Genomic DNA, 17,879 nt, shown 5'->3' with positions numbered 1-17,879 from the left:
CTTTTGATTGAGCAGTTCTGACACACTCTTTTTGTGGAAACTGCAGGTGGACATTCTGAGCGCTAAGGGGCTTATAGTGGAAAAAGGACTATCCCCATATAAACACTTTACAGAAGCATTCTGTGAAACTTCTTTCTATTCTGTGCATTCAACTAACAGAGTTGAACTTTACTTTTGATTGAGCAGTTCAGGAACACTCTTTCTGTAGAAACTGCAAGCGGACATTCGGAGAGCTAACGGGCCTATAGTGGAAAAAGGTATATCTTCAAATAAAAACTACACAGAAGCATTCTGTGAAACTTCCTTCTGTTCTGTGCAAGCAACTAACAGAGTTGAAGCTTACTTTTGATTAAGCAGTTCTGAAACACTCTTTCTGTAGAAACTACAAGCGGACATTTGGAGCGCTAAGGGGCCTATAGTGGAAAAAGGAATATCTTCAACTAAAAACTACACAGAAGCATTATGTGAATCTTCTTTCTGTTCTGTGCATTCAACTAAAAGAGCTGAAGCTTACTTTTGATTGAGCAGATATGAAACACTCTTTCTGTAGAAACTGCAATTGGACATTCAGAGCGCTAAGGGGCCTATAGGGGAAAAAGGAATATCTTCAAATAAAAACAACACAGAAGCATTCTGTGAAACTTCCTTCTGTTCTGTGCATTCAACTAAAAGAGCTGAAGCTTACTTTTGATTATGCAGTTCTGAAACACACTTTCTGTAGAAACTGCAAGGGGACTTTCGGAGCGCTAAGGGGCCCGTAGTGAGAAAAGGAATATCTTCAAATAAAAACTACAGAGAAGCATTCTCTAAAACGTCTTTCTGTTCTGTGCATTCAACTAACAGAGTTGAAGCTTACTTTTGATTGAGCAGTTCTGAAACACTCTTTCTGTAGAAACTGCAAGTGGACATTTCGATCGCTATGGGGCATGTTGTGGAAAAAGGGATATCTTCAAATAAAAACTACACAGAAGCATTCTGTGATACTTCTTTCTGTTCTGTGCATTCAACTAACAGAGTTGAAGCGTACTTTTGATTGAGCAGTTCTCACACACTCTTTTTGTAGAAACTGCAGGTGGACATTCTGAGAGCTAAGGGGCTTATAGTGGAAAAAGGACTATCCCCATATAAACACTTTACAGAAGCATTCTGTGAAACTTCTTTCTATTCTGTGCATTCAACTAACAGAGTTGAACCTTACTTTTGATTGAGCAGTTCAGAAACACTCTTTCTGTAGAAACTGCAAGCGGACATTCGGAGCGCTAAGGGGCCCATAGTGGAAAAAGGAATATCTTCAAATAAAAACTACACAGAAGCATTCTGTGAAACTTCTTTCTCTTGTGTGCATTCAACCAACAGAGTTGAAGCTTACTTTTGATTGAGCAGTTCTGAAACACTCTTTCTGTAGAAACTACAGCGGCACATTCGGAGAGCTAACGGGCCTGTAGTGGAAAAAGCAAATCGGCAAATAAAAACTACACAGAAGCATTCTGTGAAACTTCTTTCTTTTCTGTGCATTCAACTAACAGAGTTGAAGCTTACTTTTGATTGAGTTGTTCTGAAAATCACTTTCTGTAGAAACTGCAGGTGGACATTCAGAGCGCTGAGGGACCTATACTGGAAAAAGGAAAACCGTCAAATAAAAACTACGCAGAAGCATTCTGTGAAAACCCTTTGTGTTCTGTGTAAGCAACTAAGAGAGTTGAAGCTTACTTTTGATTGAGCAGTTCTGAAACACACTTTCTTAAGAGACTGCAAATGGACACTCTGAGGGTTAAGGGGGTGTAGTGGTAAAAGAAATATCTTCAAATAAAAACTACACAGAAGCATTCTCTGAAACTTCTTTGTGTTCTGTGCATTCAACTAAGAGAGCTGAATCTTACTTTTGAGTGAGCAGTTCTGAAACACTCTTTCTGTAGAAACTGCAAGTGGAATTTCTGAGCGCTATGGGGCCTACAGTGGAAAAAGGAATATCATGAAATAAAAACAACACAGAAGCATTCTGTGAAACCTCTTTCTGTTCTGCGCATTCAACTAACAGAGTTGAAGCATAATTTTGATTGAGCAGTTCTGAAACACTCTTTGTGTAGAAACTGCAAGTGGACATTTTGAGCGATAAGGGACCTATAGTGGAAAAAGGAATATCCCCAAAGAAAAACTACACCGAAGCATTCTGTGAAACTTTTTTCTGTTCTGTGAATTCAAGTAACAGAGTTGAAGATAATTTTTGATTAAGCAGGTCTGAAAAGCTCTTTCTGTAGAAACTGCAAGTGGACATTCACAGCGGTTAGGGGCCTAAAGTGGGAAAAGGAATATCTTCAAATAAAAACAACACAGAAGCATTCTATGAAATTCCTTTCTCTTCTGTACATTCAACTAACAGAGTTGAACCTTACTTTTGATTGAGCAGTTCTGAAACACTCTTTCTGTAGAAACTGCAAGTGGACATTCAGAGCACTAAGGGGCCTAGAGTGGAAAAAGGAATATCTTCAAATAAAAACTACACAGAAGCATTCTGTGAAACCCCTTTCTGTTCTGTGCATTCACCTAACAGAGTTGAAGCCTACTTTTGATTGAGCAGTTCTGAAACACTCTTTCTGTAGAAACTGCAAGTGGACATTTGGAGCGCTATGGGGCATATAGTGGAAAAAGGGATATCTTCAAATAAAAACTACACAGAAGCATTCTGTGAAACTTCTTTCTGTTCTGTGCATTCAACTAACAGAGTTGAACCTTACTTTTGATTGAGCATTTCAGAAACACTCTTTCTGTAGAAACTGCAATTGGACATTTGGAGCGCTAATTGGCCAATAGTGGAAAAAGAAATATCTTCAAATAAAAACTACACAGAAGCATTCTGTGAAACTTCTTTCTGTTCCGTGCATTCAATTAACAGAGTAGAAGTTTACTTTTGATTAAGCAGTTCTGAAACACTCTTTCTGTAGAAACTGCAAGCGGATATTCGGAGCCCTATGGGGCCTACAGTGGAAAAAGGAATATCTTCAACTAAAAACTACACAGAAGCATTATGTGAAACTTCTTTCTGTTCTCTTCATTCAACTAACAGAGTTGAAGCTTACTTTTGATTGAGCACATATGAAACACTCTTTCTGTAGAAACTGCAAGTGGACATTCTTGGCGGTAAGGGGAGTAGAGACGAAAAAGGAATATTCTCAAATAAAAACTACACAGAAGCATTCTGTGAAACCCCTGTCTGTTCTGTGCATTCAACTGAGTTGAAGCTTACTTTTGATTGAGCAGTTCTGAAACACTATTTCTGTGGAAACTGCAAGTGGACATTTCGATCGCTACGGGGCATATAGTGGAAAAAGGGATATCTTCCAATAAAAACTACACAGAAGCATTCTGTGAAACTTCTTTCTGTTCTGTGCATTCAACTAACAGAGTTGAAGCTGACTTTTGATTGAGCAGTTCTGACACACTCTTTTTGTGGAAACTGCAGGTGGACATTCTGAGCGCTAAGGGGCTTATAGTGGAAAAAGGACTATCCCCATATAAACACTTTACAGAAGCATTCTGTGAAACTTCTTTCTATTCTGTGCATTCAACTAACAGAGTTGAACTTTACTTTTGATTGAGCAGTTCAGGAACACTCTTTCTGTAGAAACTGCAAGCGGACATTCGGAGAGCTAACGGGCCTATAGTGGAAAAAGGTATATCTTCAAATAAAAACTACACAGAAGCATTCTGTGAAACTTCCTTCTGTTCTGTGCAAGCAACTAACAGAGTTGAAGCTTACTTTTGATTAAGCAGTTCTGAAACACTCTTTCTGTAGAAACTACAAGCGGACATTTGGAGCGCTAAGGGGCCTATAGTGGAAAAAGGAATATCTTCAACTAAAAACTACACAGAAGCATTATGTGAATCTTCTTTCTGTTCTGTGCATTCAACTAAAAGAGCTGAAGCTTACTTTTGATTGAGCAGATATGAAACACTCTTTCTGTAGAAACTGCAATTGGACATTCAGAGCGCTAAGGGGCCTATAGGGGAAAAAGGAATATCTTCAAATAAAAACAACACAGAAGCATTCTGTGAAACTTCCTTCTGTTCTGTGCATTCAACTAAAAGAGCTGAAGCTTACTTTTGATTATGCAGTTCTGAAACACACTTTCTGTAGAAACTGCAAGGGGACTTTCTGAGCGCTAAGGGGCCCGTAGTGAGAAAAGGAATATCTTCAAATAAAAACTACAGAGAAGCATTCTCTAAAACGTCTTTCTGTTCTGTGCATGCAACACACGGAGTTGAAGCTTACTTTTGATTGAGCAGTTCTGAAACACTCTTTCTGTAGAAACTACAGCGGCACATTCGGAGAGCTAACGGGCCTGTAGTGGAAAAAGCGAATCGGCAAATAAAAACTACACAGAAGCATTCTGTGAAACTTCTTTCTTTTCTGTGCATTCAACTAACAGAGTTGAAGCTTACTTTTGATTGAGTTGTTCTGAAAATCACTTTCTGTAGAAACTGCAGGTGGACATTCAGAGCGCTGAGGGACCTATACTGGAAAAAGGAAAACCGTCAAATAAAAACTACGCAGAAGCATTCTGTGAAAACCCTTTGTGTTCTGTGTAAGCAACTAAGAGAGTTGAAGCTTACTTTTGATTGAGCAGTTCTGAAACACACTTTCTTAAGAGACTGCAAATGGACACTCTGAGGGTTAAGGGGGTGTAGTGGTAAAAGAAATATCTTCAAATAAAAACTACACAGAAGCATTCTCTGAAACTTCTTTGTGTTCTGTGCATTCAACTAAGAGAGCTGAATCTTACTTTTGAGTGAGCAGTTCTGAAACACTCTTTCTGTAGAAACTGCAAGTGGAATTTCTGAGCGCTATGGGGCCTACAGTGGAAAAAGGAATATCATGAAATAAAAACAACACAGAAGCATTCTGTGAAACCTCTTTCTGTTCTGCGCATTCAACTAACAGAGTTGAAGCATAATTTTGATTGAGCAGTTCTGAAACACTCTTTGTGTAGAAACTGCAAGTGGACATTTTGAGCGATAAGGGACCTATAGTGGAAAAAGGAATATCCCCAAAGAAAAACTACACCGAAGCATTCTGTGAAACTTTTTTCTGTTCTGTGAATTCAAGTAACAGAGTTGAAGATAATTTTTGATTAAGCAGGTCTGAAAAGCTCTTTCTGTAGAAACTGCAAGTGGACATTCACAGCGGTTAGGGGCCTAAAGTGGAAAAAGGAATATCTTCAAATAAAAACAACACAGAAGCATTCTATGAAATTCCTTTCTCTTCTGTACATTCAACTAACAGAGTTGAACCTTACTTTTGATTGAGCAGTTCTGAAACACTCTTTCTGTAGAAACTGCAAGTGGACATTCAGAGCACTAAGGGGCCTAGAGTGGAAAAAGGAATATCTTCAAATAAAAACTACACAGAAGCATTCTGTGAAACCCCTTTCTGTTCTGTGCATTCACCTAACAGAGTTGAAGCCTACTTTTGATTGAGCAGTTCTGAAACACTCTTTCTGTAGAAACTGCAAGTGGACATTTGGAGCGCTATGGGGCATATAGTGGAAAAAGGGATATCTTCAAATAAAAACTACACAGAAGCATTCTGTGAAACTTCTTTCTGTTCTGTGCATTCAACTAACAGAGTTGAACCTTACTTTTGATTGAGCATTTCAGAAACACTCTTTCTGTAGAAACTGCAATTGGACATTTGGAGCGCTAATTGGCCAATAGTGGAAAAAGAAATATCTTCAAATAAAAACTACACAGAAGCATTCTGTGAAACTTCTTTCTGTTCCGTGCATTCAATTAACAGAGTAGAAGTTTACTTTTGATTAAGCAGTTCTGAAACACTCTTTCTGTAGAAACTGCAAGCGGATATTCGGAGCCCTATGGGGCCTACAGTGGAAAAAGGAATATCTTCAACTAAAAACTACACAGAAGCATTATGTGAAACTTCTTTCTGTTCTCTTCATTCAACTAACAGAGTTGAAGCTTACTTTTGATTGAGCACATATGAAACACTCTTTCTGTAGAAACTGCAAGTGGACATTCTTGGCGGTAAGGGGAGTAGAGACGAAAAAGGAATATTCTCAAATAAAAACTACACAGAAGCATTCTGTGAAACCTCTTTCTGTTCTGTGCATTCAACTGAGTTGAAGCTTACTTTTGATTGAGCAGTTCTGAAACACTATTTCTGTGGAAACTGCAAGTGGACATTTCGATCGCTACGGGGCATATAGTGGAAAAAGGGATATCTTCCAATAAAAACTACACAGAAGCATTCTGTGAAACTTCTTTCTGTTCTGTGCATTCAACTAACAGAGTTGAAGCTGACTTTTGATTGAGCAGTTCTGACACACTCTTTTTGTGGAAACTGCAGGTGGACATTCTGAGCGCTAAGGGGCTTATAGTGGAAAAAGGACTATCCCCATATAAACACTTTACAGAAGCATTCTGTGAAACTTCTTTCTATTCTGTGCATTCAACTAACAGAGTTGAACTTTACTTTTGATTGAGCAGTTCAGGAACACTCTTTCTGTAGAAACTGCAAGCGGACATTCGGAGAGCTAACGGGCCTATAGTGGAAAAAGGTATATCTTCAAATAAAAACTACACAGAAGCATTCTGTGAAACTTCCTTCTGTTCTGTGCAAGCAACTAACAGAGTTGAAGCTTACTTTTGATTAAGCAGTTCTGAAACACTCTTTCTGTAGAAACTACAAGCGGACATTTGGAGCGCTAAGGGGCCTATAGTGGAAAAAGGAATATCTTCAACTAAAAACTACACAGAAGCATTATGTGAATCTTCTTTCTGTTCCGTGCATTCAATTAACAGAGTAGAAGTTTAGTTTTGATTAAGCAGTTCTGAAACACTCTTTCTGTAGAAACTGCAAGCGGATATTCGGAGCCCTATGGGGCCTACAGTGGAAAAAGGAATATCTTCAACTAAAAACTACACAGAAGCATTATGTGAAACTTCTTTCTGTTCTGTTCAATCAACTAACAGAGTTGAAGCTTACTTTTGATTGAGCACATATGAAAGACTCTTGCTGTAGAAACTGCAAGTGGACATTCTTGGCGGTAAGGGGAGTAGAGACGAAAAAGGAATATTCTCAAATAAAAACTACACAGAAGCATTCTGTGAAACCCCTGTCTGTTCTGTGCATTCAACTGAGTTGAAGCTTACTTTTGATTGAGCAGTTCTGAAACACTATTTCTGTGGAAACTGCAAGTGGACATTTCGATCGCTACGGGGCATATAGTGGAAAAAGGGATATCTTCCAATAAAAACTACACAGAAGCATTCTGTGAAACTTCTTTCTGTTCTGTGCATTCAACTAACAGAGTTGAAGCTGACTTTTGATTGAGCAGTTCTGACACACTCTTTTTGTGGAAACTGCAGGTGGACATTCTGAGCGCTAAGGGGCTTATAGTGGAAAAAGGACTATCCCCATATAAACACTTTACAGAAGCATTCTGTGAAACTTCTTTCTATTCTGTGCATTCAACTAACAGAGTTGAACTTTACTTTTGATTGAGCAGTTCAGGAACACTCTTTCTGTAGAAACTGCAAGCGGACATTCGGAGAGCTAACGGGCCTATAGTGGAAAAAGGTATATCTTCAAATAAAAACTACACAGAAGCATTCTGTGAAACTTCCTTCTGTTCTGTGCAAGCAACTAACAGAGTTGAAGCTTACTTTTGATTAAGCAGTTCTGAAACACTCTTTCTGTAGAAACTACAAGCGGACATTTGGAGCGCTAAGGGGCCTATAGTGGAAAAAGGAATATCTTCAACTAAAAACTACACAGAAGCATTATGTGAATCTTCTTTCTGTTCTGTGCATTCAACTAAAAGAGCTGAAGCTTACTTTTGATTGAGCAGATATGAAACACTCTTTCTGTAGAAACTGCAATTGGACATTCAGAGCGCTAAGGGGCCTATAGGGGAAAAAGGAATATCTTCAAATAAAAACAACACAGAAGCATTCTGTGAAACTTCCTTCTGTTCTGTGCATTCAACTAAAAGAGCTGAAGCTTACTTTTGATTATGCAGTTCTGAAACACACTTTCTGTAGAAACTGCAAGGGGACTTTCGGAGCGCTAAGGGGCCCGTAGTGAGAAAAGGAATATCTTCAAATAAAAACTACAGAGAAGCATTCTCTAAAACGTCTTTCTGTTCTGTGCATTCAACTAACAGAGTTGAAGCTTACTTTTGATTGAGCAGTTCTGAAACACTCTTTCTGTAGAAACTGCAAGTGGACATTTCGATCGCTATGGGGCATGTTGTGGAAAAAGGGATATCTTCAAATAAAAACTACACAGAAGCATTCTGTGATACTTCTTTCTGTTCTGTGCATTCAACTAACAGAGTTGAAGCGTACTTTTGATTGAGCAGTTCTCACACACTCTTTTTGTAGAAACTGCAGGTGGACATTCTGAGAGCTAAGGGGCTTATAGTGGAAAAAGGACTATCCCCATATAAACACTTTACAGAAGCATTCTGTGAAACTTCTTTCTATTCTGTGCATTCAACTAACAGAGTTGAACCTTACTTTTGATTGAGCAGTTCAGAAACACTCTTTCTGTAGAAACTGCAAGCGGACATTCGGAGCGCTAAGGGGCCCATAGTGGAAAAAGGAATATCTTCAAATAAAAACTACACAGAAGCATTCTGTGAAACTTCTTTCTCTTGTGTGCATTCAACCAACAGAGTTGAAGCTTACTTTTGATTGAGGAGTTCTGAAACACTCTTTCTGTAGAAACTACAGCGGCACATTCGGAGAGCTAACGGGCCTGTAGTGGAAAAAGCCAATCGGCAAATAAAAACTACACAGAAGCATTCTGTGAAACTTCTTTCTTTTCTGTGCATTCAACTAACAGAGTTGAAGCTTACTTTTGATTGAGTTGTTCTGAAAATCACTTTCTGTAGAAACTGCAGGTGGACATTCAGAGCGCTGAGGGACCTATACTGGAAAAAGGAAAACCGTGAAATAAAAACTACGCAGAAGCATTCTGTGAAAACCCTTTGTGTTCTGTGTAAGCAACTAAGAGAGTTGAAGCTTACTTTTGATTGAGCAGTTCTGAAACACACTTTCTTAAGAGACTGCAAATGGACACTCTGAGGGTTAAGGGGGTGTAGTGGTAAAAGAAATATCTTCAAATAAAAACTACACAGAAGCATTCTCTGAAACTTCTTTGTGTTCTGTGCATTCAACTAAGAGAGCTGAATCTTACTTTTGAGTGAGCAGTTCTGAAACACTCTTTCTGTAGAAACTGCAAGTGGAATTTCTGAGCGCTAAGGGGCCTACAGTGGAAAAAGGAATATCATGAAATAAAAACAACACAGAAGCATTCTGTGAAACCTCTTTCTGTTCTGCGCATTCAACTAACAGAGTTGAAGCATAATTTTGATTGAGCAGTTCTGAAACACTCTTTGTGTAGAAACTGCAAGTGGACATTTTGAGCGATAAGGGACCTATAGTGGAAAAAGGAATATCCCCAAAGAAAAACTACACCGAAGCATTCTGTGAAACTTTTTTCTGTTCTGTGAATTCAAGTAACAGAGTTGAAGATAATTTTTGATTAAGCAGGTCTGAAAAGCTCTTTCTGTAGAAACTGCAAGTGGACATTCACAGCGGTTAGGGGCCTAAAGTGGAAAAAGGAATATCTTCAAATAAAAACAACACAGAAGCATTCTATGAAATTCCTTTCTCTTCTGTACATTCAACTAACAGAGTTGAACCTTACTTTTGATTGAGCAGTTCTGAAACACTCTTTCTGTAGAAACTGCAAGTGGACATTCAGAGCACTAAGGGGCCTAGAGTGGAAAAAGGAATATCTTCAAATAAAAACTACACAGAAGCATTCTGTGAAACCCCTTTCTGTTCTGTGCATTCACCTAACAGAGTTGAAGCCTACTTTTGATTGAGCAGTTCTGAAACACTCTTTCTGTAGAAACTGCAAGTGGACATTTGGAGCGCTATGGGGCATATAGTGGAAAAAGGGATATCTTCAAATAAAAACTACACAGAAGCATTCTGTGAAACTTCTTTCTGTTCTGTGCATTCAACTAACAGAGTTGAACCTTACTTTTGATTGAGCATTTCAGAAACACTCTTTCTGTAGAAACTGCAATTGGACATTTGGAGCGCTAATTGGCCAATAGTGGAAAAAGAAATATCTTCAAATAAAAACTACACAGAAGCATTCTGTGAAACTTCTTTCTGTTCCGTGCATTCAATTAACAGAGTAGAAGTTTACTTTTGATTAAGCAGTTCTGAAACACTCTTTCTGTAGAAACTGCAAGCGGATATTCGGAGCCCTATGGGGCCTACAGTGGAAAAAGGAATATCTTCAACTAAAAACTACACAGAAGCATTATGTGAAACTTCTTTCTGTTCTCTTCATTCAACTAACAGAGTTGAAGCTTACTTTTGATTGAGCACATATGAAACACTCTTTCTGTAGAAACTGCAAGTGGACATTCTTGGCGGTAAGGGGAGTAGAGACGAAAAAGGAATATTCTCAAATAAAAACTACACAGAAGCATTCTGTGAAACCCCTGTCTGTTCTGTGCATTCAACTGAGTTGAAGCTTACTTTTGATTGAGCAGTTCTGAAACACTATTTCTGTGGAAACTGCAAGTGGACATTTCGATCGCTACGGGGCATATAGTGGAAAAAGGGATATCTTCCAATAAAAACTACACAGAAGCATTCTGTGAAACTTCTTTCTGTTCTGTGCATTCAACTAACAGAGTTGAAGCTGACTTTTGATTGAGCAGTTCTGACACACTCTTTTTGTGGAAACTGCAGGTGGACATTCTGAGCGCTAAGGGGCTTATAGTGGAAAAAGGACTATCCCCATATAAACACTTTACAGAAGCATTCTGTGAAACTTCTTTCTATTCTGTGCATTCAACTAACAGAGTTGAACTTTACTTTTGATTGAGCAGTTCAGGAACACTCTTTCTGTAGAAACTGCAAGCGGACATTCGGAGAGCTAACGGGCCTATAGTGGAAAAAGGTATATCTTCAAATAAAAACTACACAGAAGCATTCTGTGAAACTTCCTTCTGTTCTGTGCAAGCAACTAACAGAGTTGAAGCTTACTTTTGATTAAGCAGTTCTGAAACACTCTTTCTGTAGAAACTACAAGCGGACATTTGGAGCGCTAAGGGGCCTATAGTGGAAAAAGGAATATCTTCAACTAAAAACTACACAGAAGCATTATGTGAATCTTCTTTCTGTTCTGTGCATTCAACTAAAAGAGCTGAAGCTTACTTTTGATTGAGCAGATATGAAACACTCTTTCTGTAGAAACTGCAATTGGACATTCAGAGCGCTAAGGGGCCTATAGGGGAAAAAGGAATATCTTCAAATAAAAACAACACAGAAGCATTCTGTGAAACTTCCTTCTGTTCTGTGCATTCAACTAAAAGAGCTGAAGCTTACTTTTGATTATGCAGTTCTGAAACACACTTTCTGTAGAAACTGCAAGGGGACTTTCGGAGCGCTAAGGGGCCCGTAGTGAGAAAAGGAATATCTTCAAATAAAAACTACAGAGAAGCATTCTCTAAAACGTCTTTCTGTTCTGTGCATGCAACACACGGAGTTGAAGCTTACTTTTGATTGAGCAGTTCTGAAACACTCTTTCTGTAGAAACTACAGCGGCACATTCGGAGAGCTAACGGGCCTGTAGTGGAAAAAGCGAATCGGCAAATAAAAACTACACAGAAGCATTCTGTGAAACTTCTTTCTTTTCTGTGCATTCAACTAACAGAGTTGAAGCTTACTTTTGATTGAGTTGTTCTGAAAATCACTTTCTGTAGAAACTGCAGGTGGACATTCAGAGCGCTGAGGGACCTATACTGGAAAAAGGAAAACCGTCAAATAAAAACTACGCAGAAGCATTCTGTGAAAACCCTTTGTGTTCTGTGTAAGCAACTAAGAGAGTTGAAGCTTACTTTTGATTGAGCAGTTCTGAAACACACTTTCTTAAGAGACTGCAAATGGACACTCTGAGGGTTAAGGGGGTGTAGTGGTAAAAGAAATATCTTCAAATAAAAACTACACAGAAGCATTCTCTGAAACTTCTTTGTGTTCTGTGCATTCAACTAAGAGAGCTGAATCTTACTTTTGAGTGAGCAGTTCTGAAACACTCTTTCTGTAGAAACTGCAAGTGGAATTTCTGAGCGCTATGGGGCCTACAGTGGAAAAAGGAATATCATGAAATAAAAACAACACAGAAGCATTCTGTGAAACCTCTTTCTGTTCTGCGCATTCAACTAACAGAGTTGAAGCATAATTTTGATTGAGCAGTTCTGAAACACTCTTTGTGTAGAAACTGCAAGTGGACATTTTGAGCGATAAGGGACCTATAGTGGAAAAAGGAATATCCCCAAAGAAAAACTACACCGAAGCATTCTGTGAAACTTTTTTCTGTTCTGTGAATTCAAGTAACAGAGTTGAAGATAATTTTTGATTAAGCAGGTCTGAAAAGCTCTTTCTGTAGAAACTGCAAGTGGACATTCACAGCGGTTAGGGGCCTAAAGTGGAAAAAGGAATATCTTCAAATAAAAACAACACAGAAGCATTCTATGAAATTCCTTTCTCTTCTGTACATTCAACTAACAGAGTTGAACCTTACTTTTGATTGAGCAGTTCTGAAACACTCTTTCTGTAGAAACTGCAAGTGGACATTCAGAGCACTAAGGGGCCTAGAGTGGAAAAAGGAATATCTTCAAATAAAAACTACACAGAAGCATTCTGTGAAACCCCTTTCTGTTCTGTGCATTCACCTAACAGAGTTGAAGCCTACTTTTGATTGAGCAGTTCTGAAACACTCTTTCTGTAGAAACTGCAAGTGGACATTTGGAGCGCTATGGGGCATATAGTGGAAAAAGGGATATCTTCAAATAAAAACTACACAGAAGCATTCTGTGAAACTTCTTTCTGTTCTGTGCATTCAACTAACAGAGTTGAACCTTACTTTTGATTGAGCATTTCAGAAACACTCTTTCTGTAGAAACTGCAATTGGACATTTGGAGCGCTAATTGGCCAATAGTGGAAAAAGAAATATCTTCAAATAAAAACTACACAGAAGCATTCTGTGAAACTTCTTTCTGTTCCGTGCATTCAATTAACAGAGTAGAAGTTTACTTTTGATTAAGCAGTTCTGAAACACTCTTTCTGTAGAAACTGCAAGCGGATATTCGGAGCCCTATGGGGCCTACAGTGGAAAAAGGAATATCTTCAACTAAAAACTACACAGAAGCATTATGTGAAACTTCTTTCTGTTCTCTTCATTCAACTAACAGAGTTGAAGCTTACTTTTGATTGAGCACATATGAAACACTCTTTCTGTAGAAACTGCAAGTGGACATTCTTGGCGGTAAGGGGAGTAGAGACGAAAAAGGAATATTCTCAAATAAAAACTACACAGAAGCATTCTGTGAAACCTCTTTCTGTTCTGTGCATTCAACTGAGTTGAAGCTTACTTTTGATTGAGCAGTTCTGAAACACTATTTCTGTGGAAACTGCAGGTGGACATTTCGATCGCTACGGGGCATATAGTGGAAAAAGGGATATCTTCCAATAAAAACTACACAGAAGCATTCTGTGAAACTTCTTTCTGTTCTGTGCATTCAACTAACAGAGTTGAAGCTGACTTTTGATTGAGCAGTTCTGACACACTCTTTTTGTGGAAACTGCAGGTGGACATTCTGAGCGCTAAGGGGCTTATAGTGGAAAAAGGACTATCCCCATATAAACACTTTACAGAAGCATTCTGTGAAACTTCTTTCTATTCTGTGCATTCAACTAACAGAGTTGAACTTTACTTTTGATTGAGCAGTTCAGGAACACTCTTTCTGTAGAAACTGCAAGCGGACATTCGGAGAGCTAACGGGCCTATAGTGGAAAAAGGTATATCTTCAAATAAAAACTACACAGAAGCATTCTGTGAAACTTCCTTCTGTTCTGTGCAAGCAACTAACAGAGTTGAAGCTTACTTTTGATTAAGCAGTTCTGAAACACTCTTTCTGTAGAAACTACAAGCGGACATTTGGAGCGCTAAGGGGCCTATAGTGGAAAAAGGAATATCTTCAACTAAAAACTACACAGAAGCATTATGTGAATCTTCTTTCTGTTCTGTGCATTCAACTAAAAGAGCTGAAGCTTACTTTTGATTGAGCAGATATGAAACACTCTTTCTGTAGAAACTGCAATTGGACATTCAGAGCGCTAAGGGGCCTATAGGGGAAAAAGGAATATCTTCAAATAAAAACAACACAGAAGCATTCTGTGAAACTTCCTTCTGTTCTGTGCATTCAACTAAAAGAGCTGAAGCTTACTTTTGATTATGCAGTTCTGAAACACACTTTCTGTAGAAACTGCAAGGGGACTTTCTGAGCGCTAAGGGGCCCGTAGTGAGAAAAGGAATATCTTCAAATAAAAACTACAGAGAAGCATTCTCTAAAACGTCTTTCTGTTCTGTGCATGCAACACACAGAGTTGAAGCTTACTTTTGATTAAGCAGTTCTGAAACACTATTTCTGTAGAAACTGTAAGTGGACATTCGGAGCGCTAAGAGGCCTATAGTGGAAAAAGGAACATCTTCAAATAAAAACTACAGAGAAGCATTCTGTGAATCCTCTTTCTGTTCTGTGCATTCAACTAACAGAGTTGAAGCTCAGTTTTGACTGAGCAGTTATGAAACACTCTTTCTGTAGAAACTGCAAGTGGACATTCGTAGCGGTAATGGGCCACGAGAGGAAAAAGGAATATCCTCAAATAAAAACTACACAGAAGCATTCTCTGAAACTTCTTTCTGTTCTCTGCTTTCAACTAACAGAATTGAAGCTTGCTTTTGATTGAGCAGTTCTGAAACACACTTTCTTAAGAGACTACAAGTGGACACTCTGAGGCTTAAGGGGGTAGAGTGGAAAAAGGAATGTCTTCAAATAGAAACTACACAGAAGCATTCTGTGAAACTTCTTTGTGTTCTGTGTATTCAACTAAGAGAGTTGAAGCTTACTTTTGACTGAGCAGTTCTGAAATACTCCTTCTGTAGAAACTGCAGGTGGACAATCTGAGCACTCAGGGGCCTATAGTGGAAAAAGGAATATCCTGAAATAAAAACAACACAGAAGCATTCTGTCAAACACCTTTCTGTTCTGCGCATTCAACTAACAGAGTTGAAGCTTACGTTTGATTGAGCACTTCTGAAACACTCTTTGTGTAGAAACTGCAAGTGGACACTTGGAGCGCTAAGGGACATATAGTGGAAAAAGCAATATCCCCAAAGAAAAACTACACCGAAGCATTCTGTGAAACTTTTTTCTGTTCTGTGAATTCAACTAACAGAGTTGAAGCTTACTTTTGATTAAGCAGTTCTGAAAAGCTCTTTCTGTAGAAACTGCAAGTGGACATTCACAGCGCTTAGGGGCCTAAAGTGGAAAAGGGAATATCTTCAAATGAATACTACACAGAAGCAGTCTATGAAATTTCTTTCTGTTCTGTGCATTCAACTAACAGAGGTGAAGCTTACTTTTGATAGAGCAGTTCTGAAACACTCTTTCTGTAGAAACTGCAAGTGGACATTCCGAGCGCTAAGGGGCCTATAGTGGAAAAAGAAATATCCTCAAATACAAACTACACAGAAGCATTCTCTGAAACTTCTTTCTGTTCTGTGCATTCAACTAACAGAGTTGAAGCTTACTTTTGATTGAGCAGTTCTGAAACACTCTTTCTGTAGAAACTGCAAGTGGACATTTCGATCGCTATGGGGCATGTTGTGGAAAAAGGGATATCTTCAAATAAAAACTACACAGAAGCATTCTGTGATACTTCTTTCTGTTCTGTGCATTCAACTAACAGAGTTGAAGCGTACTTTTGATTGAGCAGTTCTCACACACTCTTTTTGTAGAAACTGCAGGTGGACATTCTGAGAGCTAAGGGGCTTATAGTGGAAAAAGGACTATCCCCATATAAACACTTTACAGAAGCATTCTGTGAAACTTCTTTCTATTCTGTGCATTCAACTAACAGAGTTGAACCTTACTTTTGATTGAGCAGTTCAGAAACACTCTTTCTGTAGAAACTGCAAGCGGACATTCGGAGCGCTAAGGGGCCCATAGTGGAAAAAGGAATATCTTCAAATAAAAACTACACAGAAGCATTCTGTGAAACTTCTTTCTTTTCTGTGCATTCAACTAACAGAGTTGAAGCTTACTTTTGATTGAGTTGTTCTGAAAATCACTTTCTGTAGAAACTGCAGGTGGACATTCAGAGCGCTGAGGGACCTATACTGGAAAAAGGAAAACCGTGAAATAAAAACTACGCAGAAGCATTCTGTGAAAACCCTTTGTGTTCTGTGTAAGCAACTAAGAGAGTTGAAGCTTACTTTTGATTGAGCAGTTCTGAAACACACTTTCTTAAGAGACTGCAAATGGACACTCTGAGGGTTAAGGGGGTGTAGTGGTAAAAGAAATATCTTCAAATAAAAACTACACAGAAGCATTCTCTGAAACTTCTTTGTGTTCTGTGCATTCAACTAAGAGAGCTGAATCTTACTTTTGAGTGAGCAGTTCTGAAACACTCTTTCTGTAGAAACTGCAAGTGGAATTTCTGAGCGCTAAGGGGCCTACAGTGGAAAAAGGAATATCATGAAATAAAAACAACACAGAAGCATTCTGTGAAACCTCTTTCTGTTCTGCGCATTCAACTAACAGAGTTGAAGCATAATTTTGATTGAGCAGTTCTGAAACACTCTTTGTGTAGAAACTGCAAGTGGACATTTTGAGCGATAAGGGACCTATAGTGGAAAAAGGAATATCCCCAAAGAAAAACTACACCGAAGCATTCTGTGAAACTTTTTTCTGTTCTGTGAATTCAAGTAACAGAGTTGAAGATAATTTTTGATTAAGCAGGTCTGAAAAGCTCTTTCTGTAGAAACTGCAAGTGGACATTCACAGCGGTTAGGGGCCTAAAGTGGAAAAAGGAATATCTTCAAATAAAAACAACACAGAAGCATTCTATGAAATTCCTTTCTCTTCTGTACATTCAACTAACAGAGTTGAACCTTACTTTTGATTGAGCAGTTCTGAAACACTCTTTCTGTAGAAACTGCAAGTGGACATTCAGAGCACTAAGGGGCCTAGAGTGGAAAAAGGAATATCTTCAAATAAAAACTACACAGAAGCATTCTGTGAAACCCCTTTCTGTTCTGTGCATTCACCTAACAGAGTTGAAGCCTACTTTTGATTGAGCAGTTCTGAAACACTCTTTCTGTAGAAACTGCAAGTGGACATTTGGAGCGCTATGGGGCATATAGTGGAAAAAGGGATATCTTCAAATAAAAACTACACAGAAGCATTCTGTGAAACTTCTTTCTGTTCTGTGCATTCAACTAACAGAGTTGAACCTTACTTTTGATTGAGCATTTCAGAAACACTCTTTCTGTAGAAACTGCAATTGGACATTTGGAGCGCTAATTGGCCAATAGTGGAAAAAGAAATATCTTCAAATAAAAACTACACAGAAGCATTCTGTGAAACTTCTTTCTGTTCCGTGCATTCAATTAACAGAGTAGAAGTTTACTTTTGATTAAGCAGTTCTGAAACACTCTTTCTGTAGAAACTGCAAGCGGATATTCGGAGCCCTATGGGGCCTACAGTGGAAAAAGGAATATCTTCAACTAAAAACTACACAGAAGCATTATGTGAAACTTCTTTCTGTTCTCTTCATTCAACTAACAGAGTTGAAGCTTACTTTTGATTGAGCACATATGAAACACTCTTTCTGTAGAAACTGCAAGTGGACATTCTTGGCGGTAAGGGGAGTAGAGACGAAAAAGGAATATTCTCAAATAAAAACTACACAGAAGCATTCTGTG

This window comes from Symphalangus syndactylus, chromosome 12, assembly GCF_028878055.3.
Source record: "Symphalangus syndactylus isolate Jambi chromosome 12, NHGRI_mSymSyn1-v2.1_pri, whole genome shotgun sequence".
Taxonomy (NCBI): domain Eukaryota; kingdom Metazoa; phylum Chordata; class Mammalia; order Primates; family Hylobatidae; genus Symphalangus; species Symphalangus syndactylus.
The sequence above is the reverse complement of the archived record's forward strand: the minus strand, read 5'-3'. Positions refer to the sequence as shown.